We start from the raw sequence: 27,917 nt of genomic DNA, 5'->3' as shown, positions 1-27,917 counted from the left end.
GCGCACGCCGCCGCGCATGCGCAATGGTGACATTCCTACAGAGCCGGCGTGCGCGTTCGCAGCTCTGTACTATTCTGGCCGGGAAGAAGTCACCGTCGCGCATGCGCGGCAGCGTGTGCGTTCAGAACAGCGAGCGGACCGACCCGGAGAAAAGAAGGAGTCTTCTGGGCAAGCGCGACCTTCCGGCTTTTGGAGAAGAGCGGAGGTCGTAACCAGGGGAGACCGAGTCACAACAATCAGGTAAGTGGGGATGAATTTTATCCTAATCGGTGGGGATTTGTTAATAAAGTATATTTACAAAAATGATCACTGTCAAATCATTAACAGATTTAACAGTGATCATTATGATGGGATAACCCCTTTAAAAGCAAATTAAAAACACCCCTAAAAGTGCCAACAATGTTTTTTTTTTTTTATTGAGATTCAAAGGATTCGAATTGGCAACTAAACAATTTCTAAGTAAGTAACCTAAAAAGTGAACTGCAAATATTTTTATATTTTTCTCTAGAAATATGAAAATAAACGCTTTTAGTGCAAAGAACACCAAATGTGAACAGCATCTATTTTTATCTTAATGTAGTGAAATACAACAATAAACTCTTTTAGCACAAATAACAGCAAATATGAACTTAGTCTATTTTTCTCTTTTTCTCTAGAATTATGGCAATAAACGCTTTTAGCTCAAATAACACCAAATGTGAACTGCATTTATTTTTCTCGTATTGTAATGAAATATGACAAGAAAAGCTTTTAGCGCAAATAACACCAAATATGAACTAAGTCTATTTTTCTCTTTTTATCTAGAAATATGGCAATACATGCTCTTACCGCAAATAACACCAAATGTGAACTGTGTCTATTTTTCTTGTGTTGTAGTGAAATATGACAAGAAACGCTTTCAGCGCAAATAACACTAAATGTGAACTGCCTCTATTTTTCTCGTATTGTAGTGAAATATTGCAAGAAACGCTTTTAGCGCAAATAACACCAAATGTGAACTGTCTATTTTTCTATTTTTTCTCTAGAAATATGCCAATAAACGCTTTTAGCACAAATAACACCAAATGTGAACTGCATTTATTTTTCTCGTATTGTAGTGAAGTATGACAAGAAACGCTTTTTAGCGCAAATAACAACAAAAGTGAGCTGCATAAATATTTATTGTATTGTATTGAAATATTCCACTAAATGATATCAGCACAGTTTACAGCAAAAGTGACCTGCGTATATATTTATCTTTTTCCACAGATAAAGGCCACTAAAGGCTTTTCAACATAGCACTTGCACCCCAATAACTAATTGCTGGAATGACAGAGCTGTGTTATGAAACTGTCTAGATCCCCAAGTAATGTTTCCCTGCACTTGTAAATTGCTTTTTTTTTTTCACAATGAGGATTTTCCTATGACTCTCCCTAGCATCTGTACACGTCTCTCCCTACCTGTGAAATGATTCCTCTCACTATCCTTTCCCTGCACTAGTAAATTGCTTCTTTCTTTTTTTTTTTTTGTATGCATTTTTCTTTCACTTGCCCTAGCACCTGCATACACATCTGTCCCTCAACAAAATTCGATAGCTAATGGCAGACTCTAATATGGTCGCCATATTTATAAGGCTGTGACATCACCGGGCTGGCTGGCTGCTGATTAACTGCTTGCATGGCATTATGGCTCATCCCACCTTCCCATAATTCCTTGCCCCATGTCATTACACTTGTAGCCGCCATTGTAGCCGGCTAGCCATCATGTTATGAAAAATTGCGTTTTTTTACCACAAAGCTCGAGGAAATTCGAATTTGTTCAGCATCAACTTTGTGAACTTCGATTCACTTATCTCTAATTATGACATAATTTTTCCTTTGTTTTACTATTTCTACACCTCAATTTTATTTTTATTTTTAAATCAACGCAGAACGGCTAATGGGACATATCTTTCCTATTAATACACCCCATAAATAGCCATAGTACAGTAACTTCACCACAGACTGGCATGGGTCACGGCTTCTTCCGCATGCGCAGTTCGTCTTTAGTAGACCGTGTTGTTATTGGGCGGCAGCTTCTTCTCTGCCCTCAGAACGCATCTGCGGGTCTCTGCGACTAGGTGGCCCCCGGGGCAATGGCTGGCGGCCGCGTTACAGCGAGTAAGGCTCGTTGGTGGCGCTGTCTGCTGCGGCTCGAGGACAGTGTTGCATTGTGCAGTCCACTTCTACTACAACAGTGCGAGAGGCCGCGGTCGGCGGATTCGACTCGGGACCCTCACGCTGCTTACACACTCTGAAAAGGCTTACCCGCACTTACTAAAGTGGCAACCCCTCTTGGGGGCCACCACACCAAGCACTTGCACTTTTGGCACAATTTGCAATTTTCTCTGAACGCACCTGCACTTTGCGGAATCTGCCTAAGAACACCCCCAAGCCCGGCTCCAGCGCTGTGGCACGCCAAGGGGAGGGGCGGAGCCGACAGAGGGACGGCGTTCGGCGTCTTTACGCCGCCTCACACATAAAAAATGTACACGTACCACGGACGGGTCCGGCGGACGGGTCCGGCGGTCCAGAGGACACGCCCGTCTGAGCCCGTATGGGCCAGGAGGGACCAGAGAAACCAGAGCGGTCAATCTGGGTCTCATACCTCAGATCTGCGAATCAAGTATGGCACTACAAAACAGGGGCACAGATATCCCTGGTACTATTTTAACCAAAGCTTTTAAACTTAAGATTTTAAAAACACCTATTTTTAACCATTAGCTACAAACCATAGATAGCACAGACCCAAAATATCCAGAACAAAATAAACGGCCCCCGAAAAGAAAATCCCTCCACACTGACTTAAGATGTGCCTTAATAAACGCCAGATCGGCAGTTAAGAATAAATATGAAATTCGCGATTTATGCATAGATTGAAATTATGAATGTCTGTTCATTAGGGAATCATGGTTTACAGAAAAGTCCAGGGTAGACATCGGGGAAATGCTCCCACCAGACTACAAGATCATCATAAAGAGCAGACCTAACAAACAGGGGGGAGGGATAGCGATTGTACATAAAAACACAATAAAAATAACAGAAATTAACCTTCCTACGGAAAACCCATCATGGGAAACACTCACAGCACGTTTGACGATCGAAAATAAATACACAATAATAATAGCGTTATGTTACAGACCCCCAGGACCCCGCACTCATTTCACAGACAACTTCATAGAATGGGCCACGGATCTCACAATAAAACATCATAGACTCCTTATTCTAGGGGACCTTAACCTTTGGTTCTACGATAAGCAAGATACTCCAGCCCAAAAAGTTATCACACAGCTCGACTTAGCCCAACTCACCTTAAGGGTCGACAAACCCACACATAAAGCGGGTCACCTGCTCGATCCGATTTTTGAAAAAAATCTAAACTTAACGGTAGAAGATCCAGAAGAATTTCTCTGGACCGACCATAGACTCATAGCCTTCGAACTCCACATCCCAATTAACATGAAGCAGCTAACCACAGGAGAAAAAAAAAATTGGCGAAGAAATAACAACAACCTGACATATGACAAAATCCTACCTACCCTAGAAGAACACATCAGTAAAATCGACTTCAAACTGCCCTGTGAGAAACTCACATTACAATTTGACGACATCGTCAAAAAAACGGCGGACCAACTTGCCCCCTTGAGACTGGTAAAGAAATCAGGGAAAAAAGCACCGTGGTATACGAGAGAACTAAAAGTAGTGAAAATAGAATGCAACAGACTAGAGAGGGCATGGAGGAAAAATCCGATAGAAGAATCACAGCTAAAATATAAGACCCAATTGACGATTTACCACAAAGCAATCTTTAAGGCCAAACAAGATCATTTTGCTAGCGAGATCCAAAACGCTGCTCAAAAGCCTAAAAAGATCTTTCAGATCATTTTCGATCTGGCTAACCCCGATGGCCTCAAAACCACCATCCCCGAATCCCAAAACCTCTGCAACGACATCTCAAAAATTTTTAAACAAAAAGTTGACGATATCCAAAACGACATCTTGCTAGCTCAACAGGCAACTGTCCCCCCCCCATAGAGAACAACGTGACAAACCCTACTCACACCTTCACCCTATGCCCATTAAAACTTGTAGACCTAACAAAAAGCATGAAAAACATGTCCAAAGCAACTTATCCCCTCTCCAATATCCAAACTAAATCTCTTATTGAATGCACAACCACCATTGCCCCGTTAATTCTAACAATTATAAATGACTCCTTTCTCAGTGGCAACGTCCCTGAGACTCTCAAGTTAGGAATCATAACTCCCCTCCTCAAGAAACCAGGAGCAGACATAAATATAATAGCCAACTTCAGACCGATTACCAACATCCACCTAATAGCTAAAATCATGGAGACAGCAGTGGCAAGCCAACTCTAGCTGCACGTAGAAAAGCATCAACTTCTAGATGAACACCAGTCGGGCTTTAGGCCAACACACAGCACGGAATCAGCCTTGGTTAGCCTATGGGATGAAGCCCTAGGGGTCGCAGACGAGGGAGGGGGGACCTGGTTGGTCCTCATAGACATGTCGACAGCTTTTGACACTATCAGTCATCCCATCCTCCTAAATAGATTAAAAGCTGACATCGGAGTAGATAGCCACGGACTTACCTGGTTTGACTCCTTTCTGAAAAACAGAACTCAGAGAGTCAAACTGGGCTCATTCTTTTCCCCAGTCGAGAAGGTGGAGTGGGGAGTCCCTCAGGGATCTCCCCTCTCGCCATTACTCTTTAACATATAGGTCCGACCTCTGCTCGCTATTCTGAAGGAGTATAACATCAGCTATGAGTCTTATGTGGACGATACACAGATCCTTTTGAGAGTATCGAAATCCGCTGATAACTACAAGCTCACGCAAGAAGGACTAAATAAGGCCAGGAACTGGCTAGCACATAACCACCTCAAACTCAACCCGACCAAGACTGAGCTTATTGCACTACATAAAACACCTGAGGCTGCCGCCCCGTCTATCTTTGGGGAAAACGTTGCCATCGCCACACAAGGAAAGAGTCTGGGGATAATCTTGGATCAAGAAATGAGCCTCCGTCCCCAGATTAAAGAAGTAATACGGAAAGCAAACTTCGCCCTATTCCTTCTAAAAAAAAAAAGCCCTACCGTTTCTCCCCAACACATGCAGACAGGTCGTGGTGGGAGCTCTAGTCAACTCCCACCTGGACTATGGTGATGCAATGTATGCGGGGCTGCCAGAGAAAGATCTGGGAGCTCTGCAACACTGTCAAAACAGAGCCATCCGGCTCATCAAGAAACTAGACTGGACAGATTCTGTCACAAAAGCACGCAGGGAACTCCACTGGCTCCCAGTGAAAGAGAGAGTGCAGTTTAAGCTGTGCTGCTTAACACACAAAGCTCTCTACAAAACAGGTCCCATCTACCTGCAAAAAAAGATAACACGTCACCATCCTCCTAGAGAACTGAGATCCACCTCAGCCTCCCTTCTGTCGGTGCCAAGAACCCGCCTCAAGACAAGGGGGGACAGACGTTTCTCAGTATTGGCCCCCAAGATCTGGAACTCCCTCCCAGAACACATTAGAACAACATCAAATTACCTGGAATTTAGGAAGTTGGTTAAGACCTGGCTTTTTGTGTAGGATGACGTAGGGGCCCACCAATATAGCCATCGACAAGCGCTTCGATCGGATTGAGTTCCTCTAGAGCACTATACAAGGACTTAGTAACATAACATAACATAACATAACCAAATGCAATTATGACATATATATTTTTTATTTTTTTTCCTATTAATACACCCCCCCAAAAAAGTAAAACAATGTAAAATCAATGCAGAATGGCTAATAGGACGCATGCATCTTTCTCATTAATACACCCTGTAAATGGCTGTGTGGTAGACCTCTCTGCCTTTGGATTACTATATAAAACCTGATTCGTCTGTTTGTTCAGTGTTTGCTGGTTGTTCGCCCAGATCAGAGCTATCCAGGGACGGATAATTTATGGGGATATGTGGTGTTTTGGCGTTTTTTTGTGTGTTTTTTGAGAGTAATTAAACTAGCCCATTGTGTTTGTTAATGGTATCACAGGCAGAGGGAAAATGTTTGTTCTCTGTCCATGAGTAATTAAGTTAGCCCACTGTGGTTGTTAAGTGTATCACAGGCAGGAGGGGGGGGGGGCGGTTGTGTACATTTGCTGGGAGTATCCCTTGCTGGAAGACCTGCATAAAAGGCTGAAATGTAGCCCCATTAAAGTGTTTCTGTTTTACTCTCAATACAGAACCTCGTCTCGTACTTGGGGTGGGGGGGGGGGGGTAATTCGTATGACGTCATATTCGGGGACAAGAACAGCTTTGGTGGAGTTAACCCTTTTACCTCCGGGGTGCCGTAACAGGCTGTATCACACAGAACTTGCACCCCAATCACAAGCAAGGTTTTCTGGAATTAATTATGTATCATATATTTCAAACAACCTAAAAGCAGCAGTATAACACCAATTTGGATCCCCAATTAGTGCAGCAAGGTATAGTAGAATTGTTCCTAATACCCAGGCTGTGCATTGTCCTATAGCACCCTGTTCTCCTTTTATAGTGTAGATGATGCCTCCCTATCCTTTCCCTACACCTTGACTAGTCTTTCCCTGAACTTCTAAATTGTTTTTTCAGCACAATAAAGTCATTCCTAGCACTGTGCCTAGCGCCTGCTGACACACTGTGCCTAGCTCTGCCAAATGTTTGGCCTAACCCATCCAGAGTGTCCGCAGCATCACCAAATTCCCAAAGCAGACATGGCCCTGGCTGTTCTTTGGGATGGCATATATGGGCTCTGCTCTTTATTGCTGCCACATCCACTGCCATCCTTCTCCACTGATGTTGCCTCCTCATTTGCACCCTGATCCGGCTCCCAGGTTCTGTCCAGCACACAATCGTCATCAGATTCCTCACCCTCCCTGCCACTTTTATCAGACTATGAGATATCCTGCTGGGCTCCTGGGCCGTCCTTCCCTTCTTTGCATTTCCCCCGACTCCCACTGTTTCTGCCTCACTGCCAATGCCATGGCTATGGGTGCCACTATTACCATCAACATGGGTATGCATGGTATCCCCAGCCTCGTCCTGAATATCCTCCTTGGGGCAGCTCAAGCTGTGATGGCTCTCGCATTACATCAGAAGGGAGACTCTCTTGATTATCTTCCATAGGGCATGGTCTGGTTTTCTTGCCACTTCTTAGGAAAATGATGCCACCTTACTAGGAAGAGGCAGTAAAGATTGAGAGGACTCTACTGAAAGCCTTTTCTGGGGCTACAAGGAGGAGGAGTAAAGATGTGACTCAATGACACAGTTTAAGACTCCAAAGTCACTTCCACGTCATCCTGCTGTGACTCAGAGGAGGACTGAGCCATCCAATCAAAAATTTCATTCTTTTTCTCTTCAATGATAATGTTGCACCTTTCTGAAGCCAGTGACAACCGTGACCTAAGACTACTATTGATTTATTCTGGCCAAATAGCTGGTGTTGCTACTACCCACATTCTGGCTCTGGGTCATTCGCTGGGAACCCTTCAGTAGCACTGACATTTTTTAAGCCTCTCAGAGGCTTATGTTGGTTTAATTCAATTGAACAACCTCCCAAAATATATTTGGAACAGTATGCAACCATGTAAAAACAGAAATGAACAGAAATGGGTGATTGAGGCCCAACGTCTAACATCATGGTATCACTCACAGATAATTTTGTGCACTATCCCATGTATTGGTGTAGTGATTACCTATCTGCTGCTTTTCATAAGTTCAATAACACCCCCCACCCCCGCCAAAAATAATAAATGGAACTGTATGGAGAACTGTGTTTTTGTCTGCCACACTGTGTATTTTATATGTATTTTATATGGTTTGTAAAATTTTGAAATGAGCAGTTCTAAAAAATTTGATTTGGCTAATTCACTGTACTGCAACAAGAAATTTGATTAGTTACAATCTCAGTGTGAAGGCTTGCTACTTAAACTGCATGGAGAGTGTTTCACTGTGCGCATTACATTCTAGTGCAATATTAACAGTTAATCCGTTCTGTAGGTACTGTGCCGTGAGTTTAAAAGATTCATAGCTAATCCCTTCTGTTAATCAAAAAGAAAAGCATATAGCACCCTTCAGTTAAGCCAAAAAGCCATGCACACCCTGCAGAAGCTGTCTTCTTTGTGGAACAAAATAAAAAAAATGGAGGCAGCACCAATAAAGTAGTGGGGAAAAAAAGTTCATTAAATGCATGTTATGGTAGTCCAAACAGAACATTTTTTAATCCCTTCTGTTAGCTGCAGATTTACTGTGCATCAGTATTAAAGTTCAATATTAGTGTCAGGTAAAATTGTTTGCCATGGACTTAACCGTGCAGTACCCCAAGATTCAAGTAGTGGCCCCATGACAGAGATGGGGAAGGTGGTAGCAGCAGCAGCAGAAATAACAGTGACAATAGTGGCCTCATGACAGAGTGGGGAGGGTGGGAGCACAACAAATGAGCAAGCTCCCATCATCCAACACCCAATATGGCACTCGGCCAACACCCGTATGATCAGGGCAGTCTTTAGTATTGATTGGACCCTGGGCAAAATTTTACTTGGGCCCCCTGGATCCCGCCTTCCCACACCTTAGCAGGCAATCACGCCCTCCACTACAACACACACACACAAAATCCGGCAATCTGGTAGATACAGTGAATGACTGTAATTACTTCCAGTTCTGAAGACTCCAGTGGCTCAGGATCGGTGTTCTGGGCAGCTGGGCTCAGGCTGGAAGTGGGCACCGCTCTGCAGGAAGGAGACCAGGGCTCGGTTCACCCTAGTGTTACAGTGCACCCCAGCACCCCACAGTATGCAGTATAGCACCTTATAGTATACAGCAACCCACAGTATGCAGTATAGCACCCTATAGTACACAGCACCACACAGTATGCAGTATAACACCCCACACTATACAGTATCCCACAGTATATAGTAGAGCAGTATAGCAGCCCACAGTATACAGCACCCCACAGTATACAACACCTCAAAGTATACAGTAGAGCAGTATAGCACCTCACCGTATACAGCACCCCAAACTATACACGATACAGCACCCCACACTATATACAATACAGCAGTATAGCACTCCACAATATACAGCACCCACAGTATACAGTATACAGCCCCCACAGTATACAGCCCCCCACAGTATACAGCACACCACAGTATACAGGCCCCCACACTATACAGTAGTTTACAGTATATTAGCATAACAGCACCGTCACCTTTTTCTGATGTAATCTTCAGAAAAAAAGCTCCACAGTTAAGGCAAACTTCTACAGCAACACTCCTGGTAGGACCTTTGATGACCTCATAGCCATGTGACCAGTAATATTGCTAGGTTACTGGTCACATGATGATGATGTCATCTAAGGTCCTAGAGAATCACAGCTCTCACAGTACGCTGCCTGGAGTGCTGGCAGGCATGGCATGGCAGCACCCCCTGTGTAGCTGACAGCCTGACACCCGGGGCAGTGACTAGCAGGGCTCAAGAGGCAGCTGCCTTGGGCTCCCCAGGAGCAACTGGGCCCAGGGCAGCTGCCCCTTTTACCCCTTGTTAAAGACGGCCCTGCGTATGATACAAAGAGAGGCGATTATAGCAAGACACATCTTACTCGGGTGATGTCTTCAATAGAGCCGAGCTCTTTATTCCAAAAACTGTGTTTTCTAGTCTCTGGGGGCCTCTTAGTCCCACCTTAAGGTTAGTACATATGCTAGTACTCCATACTGCAGAAATGCGGCCAGGTATCAGACATCACTAACCAATTACATAAAATTAAAGGGGAAGCACCAATTGAACCTTGTTTTACAATAGATAAAACTAAGCAAAATAAATGGCATGGCTGTCAAGTATTCCATTTAAAACAATTCTTATATGTATCATTTTTGTTTTACTTTATTTTTGGTTATAATTCTGGATGTGTTGCATTGTGAATCTGTACATCAATGTGCAAAACATTTAAAATTCACACATAGAAATGTAGACACCAAAATATTGTATTACTGGACAAAAGCTATATAAATTGATAAAATACTTCACAGCTATAGTACTGTATGTTTAAGCTAAACAAAAAATAAATCAGGTGAAGCCAGTCTGAATCACAATGCCACATCTTTTTCTGACCTTGCATAAATCATTTTATCTTGAAGCAACACAATACTATTGAAAATGTAAATAACTGTGAACCAGGCTTTCCTTCAGAATTGATTGAAAAGCTTTGAATTGATTTATATGGCTGTATAGTATAAATATATAAATGTCCAGAGAAAGTATAAGGTTAATTGATCTTGAAATGTGTTAACTGCCCTTTGGTATTTTATTGGACTTTGTATCTGGTTCTATGCATTATTTTCTTTTTCAGACATTGCCATCTTAAACTAAACATCTTTCAGAACATAGATTATGTAAATTCATAAAACTAAGTATACTTTACTTAATGGAAATCAAACAAACACAGAACATTTTAGCATCATTCATTTCCAATATTTACTGTCAGCATAAATAATTTTAAATGTGTCTTCTTCAGTTACAGCCCTCACATGAAATTAGATCTGCAAATGGAATATATGTAGTTTTCTGAATCAACCTGCTAAATACTAGTTTTTATATGTATTCAAAAAAATTGTTTTGGTGACAACTAGAGATGAGCACATTTTTCAAAAACTCGATTCAGACGGTTTGCCAAATTTCCCAAAACGATTCAATATGAATTTTATTGTGATTAATTGCATAAAAAATAGCAGTAAGTTTGTGTTGACGTCATTGTTTATTTTGACATTCTTCCTATCTGTCATATGAACAACCCTCAAAATTGCAGGAAGAATCGCATGATGAGTCAAAACAGTGGCCTAGTGACAGACTGGTGAGGTGGCAACTGCATAAGGAGTCAACACAGTGGCCCAGTGACAGAGTGGGGAGGTGGCAACAGCATGAGGAGTCAACACAGTGGTCAGTCACAGAGTGGTGAGGTGGCAACCGTTTGAAGAGTCAACACAGTGGCCCAGTGACATAGTGGGGAGGTGGCAGCAGCATGAGGAGTCAACACAGTGGCTCATTGACAGAATGGTGTGGTGGCAACCGCATGGGGAGTCAACACAGTGGCCCAGTTACATTATGGAAAAGGTGGCAACAGCATGAGGAGTCAACACAGTGGCCCAGTGACAAGGTGGGGAGGTGGCAACAGCATTAAGGAGTTAACACAGTGTTTGGTTGCAGAGTGGTGAGGGTGGGAATCGCATGAGGAATCACATGAGGAGTCAACACAGTGTTCCAGTCACAGAGTGGTGAGGGTGGGTATCATAGTATAGTAGTAACATAGTATCATAGTATATAAGGCCAAAAAAAGACATTTGTCCATCCAGTTCGGCCTGTTATCCTGCAAGTTGATCCAGAGGAAAGCAAAAAAAAAACAACTGTGAGGTAGAAGCCAATTTTCCCCACTTAAGGGGGAAAAAAATTACTTTCCTAAATCCAATCGGGCAATCAGAATATCTCCCTGGACCCATCTCTAATAGCTATAGCCTATAATATTATTACATTCCAGAAATACATCCAGGCCTCTGTTGAACTCTTTTAGTGAACTCACCATTACCACCTCCTCAGGCAGAAAGTTCCATAGTGTCACTGCTCTTACGGTAAAGAATCCTCTTCTATGTTTGTGTACAAACCATCTTTCCTCCAGATGCAGAGGATGTCCCCTTGTCACAGTCACCGTCCTGTGTCAGGAATCGCATGAGGAGTCAACACAGGTGGCCCAGTCATAGAGTGGCCAATGTGGACGTCCTCCTGTGGCTTGATGAAAACTTCCCATACCACCAAATATGGCTTTTCCCCCTACCACTCTGTGCTGACTGCCAGCTACCGCTGCCTCCGTGAACCCATGCACTGCTTCTTCTTTCTGGACAGGTAGGCTGATGTGTAGCAGGCTGTCTACTCCGGGCACCTTTAACTATAGATTTCAAACTGCTGTCACACTGTTGACTCACGGCCACGCTACCACCCTGCTGACTCACGAGCAAGCTGTCACCCTTTTCTCCTGATGATGATGAAGCCCCCTGTTCACTCAGCTCCCACGTGCGATCATCTACATCATCATCCACTACTTTCTGTATGTCACTGATGTCACCTTTACTAGTCATAGGGCCACTTGACTGACTGGTCGCTACACCAGCTCCCACTCAACTCTCATTGTCGCTACTTGCCCGCCTACTGGAGGAAGCAGTGAATCTCTCCTCCTCACAGGTCTGTCAGACATACTGTACTATAACATTGACTGTAAAAGATCAATACTGTCAAGCTGCAGTTTTGCACCAACTCCACAAATACCGATTGATGCATCAAAGTAAGTGTAAAATAATTTGAACGCCCTAAAAGTGTGTAATATCATGCTGCAATTTCACACCAACTGCTCAACTAGAGATTGACGCATCAAATGAAGTGTAAAATAATTTGAACCCCCTAAAATGTGTAGTATCAAACCAGGTTTGGGTCAAAAACACAGAACAGATGCATTAAACCTTGTCTCTGTGTAGGCTTCACTATTGGTTTTCTCTCACATAAAATTATGGAAACAACTGAGCAAATAACTGAAGTGTAAACTCACCCTAAAGTGTGTAGTATTAGGCCACTATTTCACATCAACTCCACAACTACTTATTGACTCATTGAATTAGGTGTAAAAGTATTTGACCACCCTAAAAGTGTGTAAAGAACTTGCGAGAAAAGCAACCTCGGTGGCTAACCCTTTTCAGGTTATTTGTTCTCGACCTTTATGGTGCGATCAACTGTAGTATGTTTTTATTTTATTTTATTTTAAGCCCGAGGAGAGTACTTTCTTTACCCGTGCAGCATGTCAGACCGCACTTTCATCCCAGAAGCAAGGATGGATGGAAGTAGTTATATATAAACTAAATAAACCTCAAAATCGGTTGTTTCAGACCACACTTTCACTACAGAATCAAGAAGGAATGGATGTACAAATACAGAAAATAAAAACACCCCAAAGCTGTTTGTATCAGAACGCAATTTCATCCCAGAATCAAGGAGGAATGGATGTACTTATATATCAACTAACCACCCCAAAGCTGGTTGTATCAGACAGCAATTTCACACCAGAATCAAGGAGGAATGGAAGTACTTACATGTAAAATAATTACACTGCAAAACTGTTTGTAACAGAACGCAATATCATCCCAGAATCAAGGAGGAATGGATAAACTTATATAAATAAAATAAATAAAAACACCCAAAACTGTTTATATCAGATTGAAATTTCACCCCAGAATCACAGAGGAATGGATGCACTTATATATCAACTTAATGCACCCCACCCAGTGTTCTTTTAGGGAGATATAACATCCCTGACTGTGCTTAATGGTCCGCGTATCTGTAGTTAGGTGGACCTTGCCACAGATGGTGTTGCACAGTGCACACCTGATTTTTTCCCCCAATTGGTTGTGCAGGGAAGGGATGGCTCACCTGGAAAAGTAGTAGCGGCTGGGCATAAAGTACTGTGGACAGCCACCACCATAAGGCTTTTAAAACTCTCCATCTCTACCAGACGTAATGACAGCATTTCAAAGGCCAGTCATTTTGAAATGCTGGCAATTAGGGCCAGGGATCGCGGGTGGGTAGGGGGGTACTTCCTCTTTCGCTCCAGTGTTTGGGAGATGGAGAGTTAAACGCTTCCATGGAACATTGTGGAGATGCTTAGTGACCCAGGTGATGGCGTTGCTGGCAGATCCTCTGTTTGCGGGGTGGCAGGTGCCACTGTCACTCCCCAGGGGGATGAAGAGGCCGAGACTGCAGCAGAAGAGGAAGCAGGAGGAGCCAGAGACCTTTCTTGGTTTTTGAGGTGTCTACTCCACTGCAGCTGGTGCTTTGCACTTAGATGCCTGGTCATGCGGGTTTTGATCAGGTTGAGAACGTTTATGCCTCGCTTCAGGCTCTGATTGCACAATGTGCAAACCACTTGTGTCTTGTCTTCAGCACATTGTCTGAAGAGCTGCTACGCCAGGGAGCGGTTCCTTGGTGCAGTGGGCAGTAGCAGGCGTATTGTCTAGGGGACGGCCACTCCCCTTTTGCACCCTGCTCCTTCTTCTGCTGTGCTGGTGGCTTTGTGTGACCACCGAATCTTCCTCCAAACTAGACAGGTCACTCACGTGACCTTGATTCCATGTAGGGTTGAGGACCTCATTGTCCTCCACATCATCTTCCACCCAGTCTTCACCCCTGCTCTCCTTGTCGGTCTGCACACTGCAGAAAGACACAGCAGTTGTTACCTGTGTTTCGTCATCATCCGAGAAGTGCTGCGGTGGCCCTACCATGTACTCATCCTGAAACATAAGTGGTTGGGCATCGGTGCACTCAATCTCTTCCACTTCTGTGCCATGGCTATGTGCTTTGCCCTTGGAAATTTTGCTAGCAGAGTCATCAAAAAGCAGAAGACACTGCTGCATGATTTGGGGCTCAGACTGCTTGCCTGATTAGCAAGGTAGTGAGGTGAAAGACTAATGGTTATGGGCTGCAGGTGCCAACTCTGATCAGCAGGAGACTGGGTGGGAGACAATGTGAGGGAACTCGAGGCACTGTCAGCCACCCAATCTACTATCACCTGTACTTGTTTTGGCCTCACCATTCGTAGAGCTGCATTCGGCCCTACCAAATAATGCTGAAGGTTCTGTCGCCTACTCACACCTGAGGAAGGTGTTTCACTTGTGCGTGTAGCTGGCACAGATCGTCCACATCCTCTCCCTGCAACAGGAGCTCCACCAGCAGCACCACTACCGGGACCACGTCCCTTATTTAACGCTCTCCTAATTCTTTGCATTCACCCACCAAACTCACAGATGGTTTATGTCAGGCGACAATGCAACCGCATTATTGACTGTCATAAAGAGGAAAAATGTCTTGAGGTCACACAACAGTTTGACAGGCGAATTTTATACAATTATTTCACGGTCACAAACATTTTTAATTTGTCAACCAACAATGTAACTGCAGTATTGACTGCTGTCCTGTTCTCACAACATGTACCCCGGGGTCTGTATGCAGTTCAACAGGCAGATATCACCATTCTACTAGTTAATAATATGAGACTTGTTTCTGTAGTCTGTGGTTTTTATTAACCGGCAGTAGATAAGGTAAACTATAGGAAAATGAACATACAAGAACTGAGTATACAGCACAATGTACACAAAACCAATACAAAAACATAAATAAATCCCTTACCGACGATGCTTTAGTAAGAGACACACAATGTGCAGCTGCTCCTTCCATGAGGTGAGGAGAAAAGGAAGTAGGAGCTTGTCTCTTTCCCAGAAAGCACTGTGAGCAGGAAGTCAGGTGACCTAATGAATATGCATAACTTAAAAAGGCAGAAGATGCACTTACAGCTAAAGGTCACTAGATGGTGCTGAAGACACACACATGAGCACTCACATTAACAAACTATGCAGAGGAGACAGTACACTCCCCGCTTGACATCAGCCGATGTCACTATTAGAGTCCTCAACAGATAACAGTAGGATCAGTTCGGAAGTAGGTCTGATAAACAGTTTGGTCTCATTTTGTTTGAAAATCTTGACCTCAACTTTACGGACATGTCCGTCTTCCCTTGGGAACACTTTAGTAATGAGGCCCAAAGTCCAATGATTTCTTTGAGCCTGAGAGTCTTTAACAAGAACAATGTCATCAGGTTTAGGTTGGGCTTAACTGTGTGCCATTTGGTTCTTGTCTGTAAGGTGGGAAGATATTGCTTCTTCCACCTATTCCAGAAGGTATCGGCAAGGCCTTGCACTTGTCTCCATTGGCGTTTGTAGAGATCTTTGGTGCCAAACTCTCCAGAAAGAGCACTCACTATACCAGTCTTTTGGGTAAGTAGAGAGGCAGGCGTAAGCAGTATTGGATCTCCTGGGTCATTTGATATCGGAGCCAAGGGTCTGGCATTGATAATGGCTGAGACTTCGGCCATAAATGTTGTAAGGCATTCATGAGAGAGTCTAGCATTGCCCACTTGTAGGAAAATAGAGTTCAAGATTCTGCGGGCTATGCCAATCATTCTTTCCCAGGCTCCTCCCATGTGAGAAGAATGAGGGGAATTGAAAATCCAAGTACATCCTTGCTCACTAAGGAATCTTTTTACACTGTTATTATCCAAGTTGGAGAGAATCTTTAGCTCATTAGCAGCTCCAACGAAGTTTGTGCCTCTGTCAGAACGGATTTGTTTTACAGGACCTCTGATTGCAATAAAGCGCCTGAGGGCATTTATGAAGCTAGAAGTATCCATAGATTCAATAACTTCAATGTGGACGGCTCGAATTGACATACAACTGAAAATGACTGCCCATCGCTTGGAGCTAGCGTGGCTACTTCTAGTTTGACGTGTGATAACGGACCAGGGACCAAACACATCAAGGCCCACATTAGTAAATGGAGGGTCCATGTTAACCCTTTCGGATGGGAGATTGGCAATTTTTTGGCGTTTGTAAACCCCCACGTAGTTTGCGGCAAATGATGCATTTGAATATGCATTTGTTAATACACCTTTTTACACCAACGACCCACAGCCCAGCAGCACGTAACGCCCCTTCGGTGAATAGTCGGCCCTGGTGTTTTATCTTACTGTGGTAGTGCTCTACAAGCAAGGAAGCTAAATGATGATGACCAGGTATTATGATAGGATGTTTCTCATTAAACCCTAATTTGGCCTCTTTAAGCCGCCCTCCCACTCTTAGCAGACCATTCTCATCAAGGACTGGATCGAGCTTCACTAACACACTGTCTTTTGACACAGGTTTTTTGTTGTTGATGCAGTAGAGTTCCTTAGCGAATGTCTCTTGTTGCATAGAACAAATAATTAAATTTTTCGATTGTTCTAGCTCTATTACTGAGTATCCATTCTTACAATGGTGCCAACCTTTGCAGTTACATTCCATAACAAATGGGGCATGCTTGAAGGAACGGGCTACGTGTGCTAAGCAGGTGATAGCTCGCACAAGTGACTTCCAGGTGGAAAACCTGATGAAACGGTGACTACCGAGTTGATTGTACGAATTTACAGTGAGTAGTACAGATACCTGGGGGCGGATTTCTTTGTCAGAATCTGCATCTAACAGCTCATATGAGTCACAGGCAGAAGAATGTTCTGAGTTGTATAGAAAGGCAGGACCTGTGAACCAGACTGTGTTCTTAAGGTGACTGGCAGCAACTGACCTGGTTGCTAAGTCTGCTGGGTTATGGTCAGTAGGTACAAAGTGCCATTGCTTTGGGATAGTGGACCTCCTGATTCTTAACACTCGGTTGTTAAAGTAAACGTAAAAGCGCCTAGTTTGGTTGTAAATGTAGCCCAGGACCACTTTACTGTCTGCATAAAACTCGGTGTCTCGAATCTCTAGGTTTATCTCTGATGTAATTAAATTCGCTAGTTCAACGGCTAGTACAGCGGCACAGAGCTCTAGCCTGGGTATTGTATGTTCGAGTAGTGGTGCGAGTTTCGCTTTGTTCATGATAAACCCTGTGTGGCACTGACCTTTGTTGTCTATAGTTTTAAGATACGCTACAGCGGCAATTGCTTTGACGGACGCATCAGAGAATACATAAAGTCTTTGTGTTTTTACTTCTGTGGATGGCACAGGAGCGTAAGAACATGGAACATGCAGGCTAGATAAAGTCTTTAGGAAGTTTCTCTTCTCTATCCATAGGTTTCTTTTTTCAGGGGATAGTGGGTGATCCCAATCCAATGTTTCCTGAGTTAAGTCTCTAAGTAGTGATTTGCCCTGGATTGTAACAGGGGCAGTGAATCCTAAGGGATCATAAAGACTGTTTATGGCAGACAGGACACCTCTACGGGTAAAGGACTTCTCTTCCTGGCTGACTTGGAAGGTAAACGTATCTGATTTTAGATCCCAGAGGAGACCAAGGCTACGTTGTATAGGAAGGGAGTCAGTCCCTAAGTCTAAGCTCTGTAGGTCATTTGAGTGGTCTTGAGAGGGAAATGCTTCTATCAGCTGCTTACTATTGGAGGCTATTTTGTGGAGTCTCAGGTTTGAGCATGCAAGCATTTCTTGAGCTCTCTTAAGGAGACTTATTGAACCCTCAACAGTGGGTAGTGATTTTAGACAGTCATCTACATAAAAGTCTCTTTCTACGAATTGTCTGACGTCTGACCCATATTCTAGTTTGCCTTCCTGAGCAGAGTGTCTAAGACCGTAAGTTGCAACTGCAGGGGAGGGGCTGTTACCAAAGATATGTACCCGCATGCGGTACTCCGCAATATCTTTTGTGGGGTCATTGTTAACAAACCAAATAATCTTAAAAAGTTTCTGTGTTCCTCTTTAACGAGAAAGCAATGAAACATCTGCTGAATGTCCGCCATGAAGGCAACAGAGTCTTTGCGAAAATGAAGCAGTACTCCTAGGAGCTTGTTGTTAAGATCAGGACCTAAGAGCAGGACGTCGTTTAAGGAGACACCTTCATATTTTACACTAGAGTCAAACACTACTCTAATTTGACCTGGTTTCTTTGGGTGGTAAACCCCAAATATGGGTAAATACCAACATTCTTCTGAGTTTTTGAGGGTGGGAGCTACCTCAGCATGACCATTCTCAAATATTTTCCTCATGAAAGTAAAGAAGTGATCTTTCATTTCTGGCTTCTTATGAAAGCTACGCCTTAGAGAGACAAAACGTCTGTAGACTTGCTCTCTGTTGTTAGGCATACGTTGCCTTTGAGGCCTGAAGGGAAGGGGTGCAACCCAACTATTTGTTTCATCCTTAGTGATTTCCTTTTGCATGGTTTCTAAAAACAATCTGTCTTCGTGGGACATTGCTACCTGATTGTCCTCCTTGGTCCTTTGGAACACTGAGCAACCTAGGTGGTCTTTGTCACTGTCACAAGCTATGTCGTGGTCTACAGAGTCTATGAAAGAACAAGGTAGTTGAGTACTATGTGGCAATTCCTTTATGAGGAAGTTATTTTTACATGGTTGGAAGATAGAGGGACGTCCATTATCTAATGTGCTTGTAAGCATGCTATTAATGGAAGTTGGTTTGTGTATGCTTCCTAAGCAGACATCTCCTACTATGACCCATCCTAGGTCATGCCTTTGGGCACAAGGAGCATGATGTGGGCCATTTATCTGTTCTCTAGTTTTATGAACTTGTAAGATATCTCTCCCTAGGAGTAGGATTATCTGAGCGTTAGGAACAAGTTTTGGTAAGAGATGGGCTATACGCTGTAAATGGGGGTGATGAATGGGATGAATGGAATGTAGGGATCTCGTGTCTATTATCAGGAATTTGGTTACATTCAGTAATAGTTGATAAGGAAAGACACGTTTTACCATCTATAGATTCGATTAGATAGCCACTAGCTCTCCTCCCCGCTGTTTCTACAGTACCTGCACAGGTCTTTAGGGAATAAGGAGTGTTGGGCCCTTTGATATTGAAAATGTCAAAGAAAGTAGATTTGGCTAGGGACGCATTACTTTGGTCATCTAGGATGGCGTAAACATTGATGGCTTTGTCTCTGCAGCCCTTTGGGTATACTTTTGTTAGGCAGATTTTTGAGCAGGACCTGCCGCCTATGAGTCCTTTACAGACTTCAGTGCATTGTGAAGTAACTGCTGGTGGGTTAGCTTCAGAGTTACTTTCCTCCCCGCCATGCTCTCTGGCACTGTTACTTTGTGATGAGGTCCATGGGGAAGGCCCAGGATGTAGGGCCGTGTTGTGATCTGAGTTGTTGCATTCTGTGCATTTTACACTAACCTGACAGTCTTTGGCAATATGTGATGTAGATGAGCAGCACCTGTAGCAAATGTGGTTCTCTTTGAGGAAGGCTTTGCGATCTCCTATGGACATTTCTCTAAAGGCTCTGCACTTCAGAAGAGGGTGAGGCTTCTTGTGTAGAGGGCACTGCTTACCAGGATCTTTGATTGTTTGGCGGAGCCGTAATGCCTGTAAGAATCTTCAGGTGAAATGTTAGTTTTGTGCACTGCCACTGATCCTTTGTGTTGTCTGTGGTCATAGGGAGTGGCACAAGACTGTGATAGATCAAAGCTAGGGTAATTACAAATATTAGCTTCTAGCCTTACAAAGTCAACAAACACACTGAAGGGAGGAAATGGCACATTGTAGGTATGTTTGTACCTTGACCCGTGGGAGACCCATTTCTCCTGCAGGTTGTGGGGAAGCTTTAATACAATAGGTTTGACACCTCTGGCAGTGTCGAGGAAAGCAAGCCCCGGTAAATCCCCTTTGGCTTTGGCAACCTGTAATTCCATCAGTAGATCACTTAAATCCCTAAGTTTCTGGAACCCTTTTCTAGATATTTTAGGGAATTCGTCAATTCTTTCAAACAACGCATCCTCTATGACCTCTGCACAACCATAACATTTATCAAGTCTATCCCAGATTATTTTTAGGCCAATCTCTGGGTAGTTTATATTAATATCCCTGATTCTCTTGGCATGTTCTACAGAGTCTTTTCCAAGCCGATCTACAAGGAAGTCTATTTCCTCACTGTATGACAGACCCAAGTCTTTTGTATTGTTATAAAAGGAGGCCCGCCATGCTCTATAGTTTTCAGGGCGATCGCTGAACTTCGCCAGTCCCTTTGTAACTAGCTCTCGTTTAGTAAAGAACCTGGCAAAGTCTATTGTGCTCTGGTTACTACTAAGGTTGGTTGGAGGTGGAAAGTCACAGTGAGAGTGTGGTGTGCGATCATACCTGTATGGAGTCTCTGACTTAGGCCAGCCCATGTCATACCATCTTGTGGGATAAGATGGCTCTGCAGGCTGGACTGGAAGCTGGCTTCCTTGGAGTGCAGGGAAGTTAGCTGGAGTTTTGTCACGTGGCTCTGTGCTCTCTTGTTTGTAGGACTGGGTTCCGAGCGTTACTCTTTCTTTTGGATGGTATGATTGCTCTGTGGCATAAGTGACATCTTCGGTTCCAGGGAATGGATCGGCATTGCTGTTTGGTCTGGAGTGTTGACGGACGTACTCTGAAGTGCGTTGTACAGGATCTTGCTGGCCGAGTTCTGGGCTAAGCACACTGCGGTGACTTCCGGTTTTCGGGTATTCCATTGCTTCCAAGAACTCTGCTTCAGCTATGGTGGCTGCCGTTTCTTTCTCTACGGCGAGTTTCTCTAGCTTTGCATCTAAGAGGACCTTTTGCATGTCTATTGAAGCCTGTTGCTTTGCTTTCTCAGCCTCTAGTTGTGCCTTTTCTTCTTTCATCTTCATTTCTTGTTCGGCAAAGGCTGCTTTGACCTTCGCGGCTTCTGCTTTTGCGCGGGCAATGGCAGCCGCATTGCTAACGGAAGACGACTTAGTGGAACCATCCTTCCCTGATCTTGTCTTGTAGCTTGATACTGTGCTACGCGACATGGTGTTGGTGCAGACACTTAACCGCGTGGAGACTACTGTGCTGTGGAATGCCGGTCGCTGTGCTTAGAGAGCGGTCACAGTATGCAATCAAATGTGTCTAAATTGCTTGAAGCGGCTATCCCCTTGCAGCACTAGACTGTATAGAAGTTGCTGTGGTGTCCGTTTGCAGATATTGCGTGGACCGTAACAGACTTCTGTGAAGTCAGGTGTGCTTCTCTTGCAAGAAGTCGTCGTTTACTGTCCTGTTCTCACAACATGTACCCCCGGGGTCTGTATGCAGTTCAACAGGCAGATATCACCATTCTACTAGTTAATAAGATGAGACTTGTTTCTGTAGTCTGTGGTTTTTATTAACCGGCAGTAGATAAGGTAAACTATAGGAAAATGAACATACAAGAACTGAGTATACAGCACAATGTACACAAAACCAATACAAAAACATAAATAAATCCCTTACCGACGATGCTTTAGTAAGAGACACACAATGTGCAGCTGCTCCTTCCATGAGGTGAGGAGAAAAGGAAGCAGGAGCTTGTCTCTTTCCCAGAAAGCACTGTGAGCAGGAAGTCAGGTGACCTAATGAATATGCATAACTTAAAAAGGCAGAAGATGCACTTACAGCTAAAGGTCACTAGATGGTGCTGAAGACACACACATGAGCACTCACATTAACAAACTATGCAGAGGAGACAGTACAACTGCAAAGGCCCCAAGTGTATTATCTTGCACAAAATGGGTGTTTTAAAAAAAAAAAAAAAACTGAATATAACAGCGGTATCTAACACTAGTATTTTACTGTGACAAATGCAGCAAAGGCCCCAGGTGTAGGGTCTTAAAAAAAAATTGTGTTTTTTGAAGGGCTTCTGTCACCCCACTAAACAGATTTTTTTATTTTTTTTTGTCTACTTATAATCCCTATCCTGCTTATGTTATTAATAATTTTTGTTCAGTAGATTTTGCAAAAAAAAGTACTTTTATGATATGCTAATTACCTTTCTACCAGCAAGTAGGGCGTCTACTTGCTGGTAGCAGCCGCAAAAAAACGCCCCCTCCTCTTGTTGATTGACAGGGCCAGCCGCGATCTCCTCCTCCGGCCGGCCCTGTCAGCATTTCAAAAATTGCGCGCCTGTGTTGATTCGGCGCAGGTGCTCTGAGATAAGGAGGCTCGCCTCCTCAGCACTCCCTCAGTGCGCCTGCGCCAATTACGTCTTCTCTTTCGGTGACATGGAGCTGGACGTGTGGTGAGTGAGCTCCGGCTCTAACAAGCCTAATAAGCTGCTCACAGCACTAATCCATCGGCTATAAAGTCACTGGAATTTGCCCACACAACACCTGCATCTTCCTACCATGGGCAGAATCAAAAAGAAGCCGGAGTTTTATCCCGCGATGGGAGGAATCCAAGATGGCGCTGCGGGAGGCGCGCACCTAGGCAGCATTCAGAAAACAGCGGGAGTCTCCCCTAATAGTGCAGCTCCACAACCAAGTTCCCCGGTGGCGCAGGAGTATCGAACCCCTCGGCAGCAGAACCCTTCATCCTCTCAGGGTCCAAGCAAATCCCCAGTGCTGCAGCAAGGTACTAGGAAACAGTATAGGGGCCCAGGGGAGGTCTCCATTAACCCTGTAGCTACTGAACCAGATGCCCGTGCAGGGCCAAACAGCAGGGGAGAAACCCGTCACTGAGGCTCTCCTTATAGCCCTTATGGTGGATTTGAGAAAATCCTTGCAAGAAGACATCAGAGACCTGGTGGTGCCTTTACAAGTGGAGATTTCTGCTGTGGGACATAGAACATCGCATTTGGAGAACACAAAATGGCGGAGTATGCCCAAGCACACAATGTGTTGGTAGACGCCAATAATGAGAAGGATGAGGAGATAGCGGCCCTGAGAGCCAAAGTGATAGATCTTGAAGACCATTCCCGTAGGAACAATATTCGCTTCTGGGGAATACCTGAATCGGTCAAACAGGAGGACTTACAAGGTTTTCTTATTGACCTGTTTACAGTGCTGCTTCCTGATATCTCGCAAACAGAGCTGTACATTGACCGGGCACACAGGGTCCCCAAACCCAAACGTCTACCAAATGACATTCCACGGGACGTGCTCGCTCGTATCACTTTTTATCACGTTAAAGAACGGCTGATGGCAGCAGCCCGAGAAAATCCAACTTTGCAGGATATGTTCCAAGCTATCTCTCTGTACACGGACTTATCAGCTGCGACATTAGCTAAACGCAGGGATTTCCAAGAAGTTGCTAAGCTGCTCCGTTCCCACGGCATTCCATATAGATGGGGATTTCCAGCAAAGCTTCTCATTTCGTACAAAGGCAAGAAATTTGTAGCTCCTGGAGCCGAGGATGCCATGGCTGTGATTGAAAGCTGGCATCTGCTACAGACACCAAGAGTGGGATCCAAGTCTCCTTCGCCGACCAGAATGGAAGAAGAATGGGCCGTCGTCCATGAGAGACATCCTTCTGCACCATGAATCTACTTGAACTGGTGGCTATTAATATATGTTCTTTTTTCTAAGAGTTACTGTATATAACATCTTATCTTAGGCTTAACGGCCGTTTCTACGTTTTTGCACCCCTCACTGAGGCGCAATCTTACTGCGTCTATTTTTGATGATTGTATAGTTTGCCTTCTTTATGGCTCAATTTTTATGGTTCATATTATGTTTAGTCGTGAGTGAATCTGATTATACTCAGTATACTGTTCTGTGTCTTCCCATTAGGAAGTTACAGTGGGGTTGGTGGGATTTAGTAATTATAGCAACCTATCTTGTTGCTCAAAATGGTACTTAAATTTACTTCCATCAATGCAAAGGGGCTCAATAGTCCTTTTAAGAGATCTCAGCTCTGGAAGAATGCAATCTCTGATAACTCTGATGTTCTGGGTATCCAAGAGACGCATTTCCTCACAGCTGACGCTCACAGGCTCAAACATAAGAAGTTCCCTCATGTATTTTCGTCTACACTAGCTAATAAAAAGAAAATAGGGGTTTCTATTGCCATAAAAGATACGGTGGCATTTAAGCTCCATGAGTCCATAATGGATCCAGGTGGGCGATATGTTGTGTTGATTTGCAAACTCAATAATGTTCTGTTTACGATAGTAGCGTTATATGCGCCAAACAAAAGTCCTTTAAAATTTATACGTAAACTGCTTACTTTGGTTTCGAGGATCAAAAAAGGTTCCCTAGTGATTATGGTAGACTTTAATTCGCTGATGTGGCCGGCACTGAACTCCTCAGCTCCGTCGAAACCAAATGAACCGTCTGAACTGTTTGACCTCACTCACAAAGAGGGTCTTACAGACATATGGAGATCTAAGCATGCCGATGAGCGTGATTTTAGCTACTTTTCGCAAGCACATAAAACCTTCTCTAGGATTGATCTGTTCCTGACAGACAGCAACACCTTGACTAAAATTTTGGCGTGTGATATAGGGTATATTAGTTGGTCGGATCACGCCCCTGTTCATACCACTATGGCCGAGCAGTACCCGTCGGGTATGCGCACGACCTGGCGACTTAATGAGCGTATCCTGCACTCGGCTAAGTACCTACCTAGTTCCAATGCAGCTTTGCAAGAATTTTTTCTCTATAATGATACGGGAGAGGTGGATATCCGATTTGTTTGGTGCGCTCATAAGGCATATGCCAGAGGACATTATCTGGGCCTTGCAGTCAAAGACAAAAAAGAGAGGGAGGCACTTAAGATGAAATTAGTGGGCTCCATAATCAAGCTGAGAAACTTGAACAAACAGAAGTTCTGTCCATTAAGGGACCAAGAGTTGCAAAGCTTGCGTTCCAAACTACATGACCTGGAGCTTTACAAATATGACATGGCCTTGAGACGTTTGAAAGCTCAATATTATATATATGACAATAGAGCGAGCTCCCTATTGGCGTCCAGACTAAAAACCAAACAATGTAAAACAAAACTTCCCTATATATTGAATGATCAAGGAACGGAAATCTTTAACCCTCAAGTTATCGCGGAAGAAATAGCGGCCTATTATTCCTCACTATATAACTTGAAAAATGAGGTCTCCACCCCTCAACCCTCGTCCACGGCTATAGATACCTTTTTAGAGGCAGTGGACCTTCCGAAAGTTACGCAATCGCAGCTTGAGGTCCTACAAGCTGCAGAAACAGAGGAAGAAATTTATCTGGCAATTAAAAGCTTAAAGCCTAACAAGTCTCCAGGTCCTGATGGGCTTACAAATAGTTATTATAAACAGTTTAAGGATCTTTTAATCCCTCCTCTTAAAAATCTCTTTAATCAAATACGGTCTACTGGGGTGATTCCGGATGAGATGTTAGAGGCGACCATTGTTGCACTCCCTAAGCCGGGTAAACCTCCAAACAGACCAGGGAACTTTCGTCCAATATCGCTGTTAAACACAGATTTGAAGATATATGCTAAAATCATAGCCCTGAGACTTGCGGATGTAATTCCAACTCTGATCCATAAAGACCAGGTTGGATTTGTGAAGGGACGGCAATCAGTGGATGGTACTAGAAGGTTTATGAACTTAGTGGAGGAAGTGGAGGCTCATCGGACGCCTTTTCTGCTCCTCTCGCGGAGAAGGCGTTTGATAGGGTCCATTGGGGCTACTTGGATAGAGTCCTAGACAAATTTGGGATAGTGGGAATGGCGAAAGTTGCTATTTTGGCAATGTACACTAGACCATCTGCTAGAGTACTATCCACGGGATTTATGTCCAAACCATTTCCGATTTCCAATGGCACACGACAGGTGTGTCCCCTTTCTCCCCTGATCTTTACCCTTGTCATGGAACCTTTAGCTGCAGCTATCCGCTCTGCGACTGATATTGAGGGCATTACCGTAGGTGGGGCAGCACATAAAATCGGCTTATTTGCGGATGACGTGCTTATAGCACTGTCTAACCCTACACAATCCCTACCGGCGGTCATGCTAAAACTTAAAGAGTTCAGTGACATCTCATACTACAAGCTAAATCTTAGTAAATCAGTTATTCTTAATATGGGCCAGCGCCAGATGAGGCGTCAACATTATCCTCCCTATTCTTGTTTAAGTGGGCGACTGAAGGGATCTCATATCTTGGCATCACATTGACGTTCCCCTCCAAAAATCTATACAAGATGAACTATCTGCCATTGATTAATACGTTAATAGAAGATATTAAACTTTTCTCTTCACAAGAAATCTCATGGGTGGGGAGGATTGCTGTGACTAAAATGATGTTACTACCAAAAGTGATCTATCTGTTCAGCAACGTTCCAATAACTTTGTCCAAAAGATACATTACTAAACTTCAGGCTTTACTGATGAATTTTGTATGGAAAAACGCCAGACACAGGGTAGCAGCTTCTACCTTATACTCACCTACGGTGCGTGGGGGCCTAAGCTTTCCCTATTTTTTGTTGTATTACTATGCATCCTTATTAGACCAAATGAGGTATTGGTTCGCAAACCCAAACCCTCCCATATGGGTCGCTTTGGAAACGACCGCAATGTGTACAGGAGATATCAAGGACATTCTTCAATGTCCTTTTATTGACCCACTGAGACATCCTCCTAAATATGCACCAATGAGGGCTAGCTTTATGGCGTGGAAATCTGTGATCTTGGCTAAGAAACTAGTTACAATGCAGCGCACACAAATCCCTATGAAAATTCTGGAACACATGCTCCCAGATATATCATTTGATACCTGGATACAGAAAGGCATAACAAGTGTGATTGTTATTTGGGAGGACGACAGATTGTTACCCTTTTCTGAAATTACTCAAAAATTTGGTCTCTCCAAAAGGGAATTCTTTAGATATTTGAGGCTGAGATCTTTGCTGTCCTCATTACAAGAAGAGGAAACTGGTAAAGCTTCTCCCTTCGCTAAATATTTCTTTGGGACCACTGCCCAGTCTAAAGGCATATCCACACTGTATAAAATGTTCTTAATGGAATGGAAAAATGGGCAATGGACCTGAAAATTCCAATAGACCAAATTTCCTGGAGAACAATTTTCTCTGCCCCCCAGAAACATTCTAAATGCTCTAACCACCTAGAAGCTTCTAGGAAAATAATATAGATGGTACATGACTCCGGAACGATTATGCTTGATATACCCGGGTGTGTCTAACACATGCTGGAGGTGTAAGAAATTTCTTGGGGATATGCTACACATATTTTGGGGATGTCCGGAGATCAGGAAATTTTGGAGGGAGGTGTATAAGTTGTTGTCATTCACTCTCCGAATTGGATTATCTTATTCTCCCGACATGTTCCTCTTGCTTAATGGCCTAGAGCTGATTCATATGAGACATTGTACGGTTGTCTTCCATGTCCTAACAACTGCTAAAATACTTATAGCAAAACATTGGAAGTCCATGGTGGTACCATCTATTTCTGAGGTCACGAAAAGGGTTTCCTACCATTGTGAAATGGAAGGCACTATGGCATCTTGCTCAGGATCATATAATAGTTACCTTGGGAAATGGGAAATTTGGAGG

The sequence above is a fragment of the Bufo gargarizans genome, chromosome 5, assembly GCF_014858855.1.
Source record: "Bufo gargarizans isolate SCDJY-AF-19 chromosome 5, ASM1485885v1, whole genome shotgun sequence".
NCBI classification, from domain to species: Eukaryota; Metazoa; Chordata; class Amphibia; order Anura; family Bufonidae; genus Bufo; species Bufo gargarizans.
The sequence above is the reverse complement of the archived record's forward strand: the minus strand, read 5'-3'. Positions refer to the sequence as shown.